Source organism: Giraffa tippelskirchi, chromosome X (genome assembly GCF_054371585.1).
Source record: "Giraffa tippelskirchi isolate mGirTip1 chromosome X, T2T-mGirTip1v1.2.pri, whole genome shotgun sequence".
NCBI classification, from domain to species: Eukaryota; Metazoa; Chordata; class Mammalia; order Artiodactyla; family Giraffidae; genus Giraffa; species Giraffa tippelskirchi.
This window is the reverse complement of record NC_137289.1, coordinates 85487311-85491922: the sequence shown is the minus strand read 5'-3', so window position 1 is coordinate 85491922 and position 4612 is coordinate 85487311. Positions and strand designations below refer to the sequence as shown.

Below are 4612 nucleotides of genomic sequence, written 5' to 3'. Positions count from 1 at the left end.
CCCCAGACCTTCCACCTGAACATCTGAACTCTGCTTTTCTCCTACAGCCTCATCTCTCTCTACAGTATGTCTCAAATTTGCCTTCAGTCACCCTCCCCATTCACACACACACACACACACACACACACACACACACACACACATACACACACACTTTCAATCCTGCCCTGTCTCAAGGCCTTTGCACCTACAGCTCTCCTCTGAAACCAGTCTTTCCCTACTTGATCTTCCACTTGTCCTTCTAGTCTTTGATATTCCTACCTCCGTAAGGAACCCTTTCTTGCTCCCAGATCACCCCAGCCCTTGGTCACCTGTCCCCTCTCTGCTGTGCACACAAACATGCCAGGGACTTTTCTCCATCACAGCATTTTGCATAACTGAACTGCCACTTCTGGTAAGTTAATTTGCATGACTGTCCCACCCAGACTCTCACCTCTGGGGCAGGAAGTGTGCCTTATTGGTTCTGGAACACTCAGGCTACAGTCCGTTGGGTCACAAAGAGTCAGACACGACTTAGCGACTGAGCACACACACATGTATCTCTGATCTAGGACAATGGTGAGCAGTATCCTTTTATTTCTTCCAGCAGGGAGTCCAAAGCCTCCCGCCCAACAGGAGTTGCATGTTTTCCATGTCTGGGCTGAGAGAAGTCTTCCTGGAGGTGCCAAAGGTTTTCCTGAAATGAATCTGGTCTGGCCAAATATAGGTAGGGGAAGTGGTGTGAGGCCACAAGGGATACAGAGATGGGCATCTATGCCACCACACATGACAGATCCCAGGCCCAAGGGGCAAGGTGCTGAGGCTTCCTCTCTCCTTCTTTCATTTCAGGAGAGTTTTTGAAAGGGGACTCCCTGGCTGTGATGCTGCCACTTGCCAACTGATCCAGTGGACAGACAGGGGCATAACTTGGCAAGCAGCACTAGGAGTTCTAGTGCCCTGATTTATTTTAACCTACTATATGTGTTTCCTCTTTAGCTCATCCAGCATTTAAGATGATTGCTTTAAATTCTTTGTCAAGTAAGACTTATGCATGTATTTTTCATGGTGAGTTACTGGATATTTTTGTTATTCCCTTGAATGGGCCAGGTATCCCTGTATCTTCATATGCCTTGTTACCTTTTAGTGAGAATTTAGGAGGCTACCTCCTGATCATGGTTCACTCTGTTGGGAAGGTGGTTACACAAGTGTAAGACAAAATGCCACGGAGTTTCCTATCATCTTTAGTGGAATCTTTTTTGAGGAGGTTTACCTTGTTGTTGTAACTCTTTGTTTTTGGAGTACTTATCGAGCTACTTTGGTCTGTATATCGTTGTTTACTGTATATCTCTATATGGAAGCGATGGCCTATATTTTCCTAGTCCTGTCCTCTTGTTGACATCAGTCTTTCAGGAACATCTCATTTCAAGAGCCCTACTTAGATCCATTTGCTTTTCCACTGCATGTAGTTTTGAATAAGAGACGAGCTGTTTCTCGAGGTTTATACTGACATCTTGGAAATGATATAGTGATCTTTTCTGATGGATCAACAAATAGATCAGAAGTCATCCAAATGTTATTTTCTTTACAAAATGCAAAGCATAGGTCTCAGCAGATGTACACTTCTCACATTTATGGTTCTCTTCATTGTCTCATTATACTGCCGCCTTAAACTCTCTAGCTGAAGCATAACACTCTCTGACCAACCTGGCATGGATCCTGAAGGGCTTTATGAAGGTACCATTTTTTATGTCTAGAGAGCTAAATATTTTCTTTTCCCGATAGCACTTGCATCTAATATCTTTTTTATTTTTTTAGCTCCTAAAAATAGCAGGGCAGTGCTCAATTCTGTTTAAGCCTCACATTTGAGATTAATTACTTGAATATTGTATATGGAATGCACATTCTCAAAACCGGGAAACTAAAATTTGACGTAACTGATTTACTCAATATTTACGTAACCATAAAAGATTTTATATGCAACATGAGCTTTCATGGTATAAAATTTTACCTTCTTACAAACTGGCTTTCATATAAAACATAGTAACTCGTTGCTCATCTATCCTAACCTATGAATTGTCACACCAACACTTTTCAAGATGTACTTGAACAGATGAGTTCTCGTTATACAAGGTTAAGAAACCTGAAGCTCCAACCCAGAAATATAAAATTCTTTTGTTTCACCAGAGACAGATTTTTGGTCAAATTGTTTCTATTGAAAAGTACTGATTAAAAGCTAATTACTTAAAACTGCCACACACAAAACACATGGTCCACAAAACATTCACCTCTCCTTCTGAAGGTTTTGTGATGCATTATTATAATTAACCAGTCTTTGACATTAGCCTTACATGGCCAATTGAGGCAAACAGTTCTGAGACCATTCTTCCAGCACTAAGACTGGGTTGGCAGGTGTTAGTGATAATATTCATCCAGTCTTCTGAGCTTGTTTGGCAGACTTGGTGACCTTGCAAGCTCCAGCTGCCTTCTTGTTCAGTGCTTTGATGAGCAATCACCTGTCTCATGTCACGAACAGCATAATGGCCCAGAAGAGGATAGTCAGAGAAGCTCTCAAGAGATGGGCTTGCCAGGACCCTTGTCAATGATTGGCAGCATCAAGAGTTTGGGGCCATCTTCAGAATGACGATCAGTCTTCTCGTTCAGCTCAGCAAAATTGCAAGCAATGTGAGCTGTTTGACAGTCCAGCACAGGTGCATATCCAGCACTGATTTGGGATGGATGGTTCAAGAGAATCACCTGAGCTGTGAAGCCAACTTCTTCCATCAGTGGGTCATTTTTGCTGTCGCCAGCCACATTGCTATGATGAACATCTTTGACAGACACGTTCTTGACACTGAAAGCCCACATTGTCCCTGGGAAGGCCTTTACTCAGTGCTTCATGGTGCATTTCACTAGACTTCAGTTGGTATGCTGACTGGAGCAAAGGTGACCACCATGCCAGGTTTGAGAACACCAATCTCCGCTTGATCCACAGTGACAGTATCAGTACCACCAATTTTGTAGATGTCCTGGGGGAATCAAACACATGAGTTTGTCAGGTGAGTTGGTGGCAGGATGCAATCCAGAGCTTCAAGCAGTGTGGTTCCACTGGCATTGCCATCTTTCCTGGTGACTTTCCATCCCTTGAATCAAGGCATGTTAGCACTTGGCTCTAGCATCTTTGTCACCATTCCAGTCAGAAATTGGCACAAATGCTACTGTGTCAGGGTTGTAGCCAATTTTCTTAATGTAGGTGCTGACTTCCTCAACAATTTCCTCATTTCTCTTCTGGCTGTAGGGTGGCTCAGTGGAATCTATTTTGTCAGCTCCAACAATTAGTTGTTTCACACCCAGAGCGTAAGCCAGAAGGGCATGCTCGTGGATCTGCCCATCCTTGGAGATACCCGCTTCAAACTCACCACCACCAGCAGCAATCATCAGAACAGCACAGTCAGCCTGGGACGTGCCTGTAATCATGTTTTTGATGAAGTCTCTGTGTCCTGGGGCATCAAGGATGGTCACATAGCCCTTACTGGTCTTGAATTCCCACAAGGAGATATCAATGGCGATACCACACTCATGTTCAGCTTTCAGTTTGTCCAAGAGCCAGGCATACTTGAAGGAGCCCTTTCCCATCTCGGCAGCCTCCTTCTCAAACTTTTCAATGGTTCTCTTGTCGATCCCACCACATTTGTAGATCAAATGGCCAGTAGTGGTAGACTTTCCACGTGCCCATAGACAATGATGTTGATGTGGGTCTTCTCCTTTCCCATTTTTGCTTAGGTTTAGCGGTGGTTTTCACAACACCTGTGCCCCGGTGGCAAAATTGTTGCAAGAAAGCTATCTTTTAATCTTAATGATTTTTGTTTATGGCTTCCCTGTCACTCCACTAGGATGTAAGCTCAATGAGGGCAGGGATTTGTGTCTGTTTGGTTTTGTGCTCTACTCAAATGGTTAGAAGAATGCCTAAAACAGAGAAGACCTCAAAAGGTATCTGCTGTATTGAGCTGGACTGATATATGCTGACACCTGAGGCTATCCTCAATTAAAGATTCACCACTGATCCCTTCTGAATGCTCCAAAAGGCCAATGTTCAAGAGTGCCAACTTTGCTATGTGTATCTATTAACTTCATCCCCACAGAAATCCTATGATGTTGGTAGCATTGGTATCCATATTTTGGAGATGTAGAAACAGATGAGTGGAGGAATAAGTAACTAGCTGATCTACACAGCTAGTAAGTGGCAGACCCTGATATTTCAGCACGGGCACCTCAGCTCTAGCATTTGTGCATCTAAACACTACAATGCAGCTTCCCTGGTGACTCAGTCAGTAAAGAGTCTGCCTGCAATGTAGGAGATCTGGGTTTGAACCCTGGGTTGGGAAGATCCCCTGGAGAAGGGAATGGCAACCCACTTCAGTATTCTTGCCTGGAGAATCCAATGGGCAGAGGAGCATGGCAGGCTACAGTCCATGGGGTCACAAAGAGTCAGTCACGACTGAGCGACTAAACCTACCTACCTACCCAAACACTACACTGTACTGCCTCTCTGGAAAGATACCAATGGCTAATCCTAAAGAAGACCTTCCTTGGTGGCTCAGTGGCAAAGAATCCACCTGCTAACGCAGGAGACAAC

General features: G+C 44.1%; 1 pseudogene; it reads right to left on the bottom strand.

Annotated features, from left to right (window-relative positions):
- Window positions 1–2404: 2404 nt before the first annotated feature.
- Window positions 2405–3749, bottom strand: LOC145535679 (elongation factor 1-alpha 1 pseudogene; annotated as a pseudogene).
- Window positions 3750–4612: the final 863 nt, after the last annotated feature.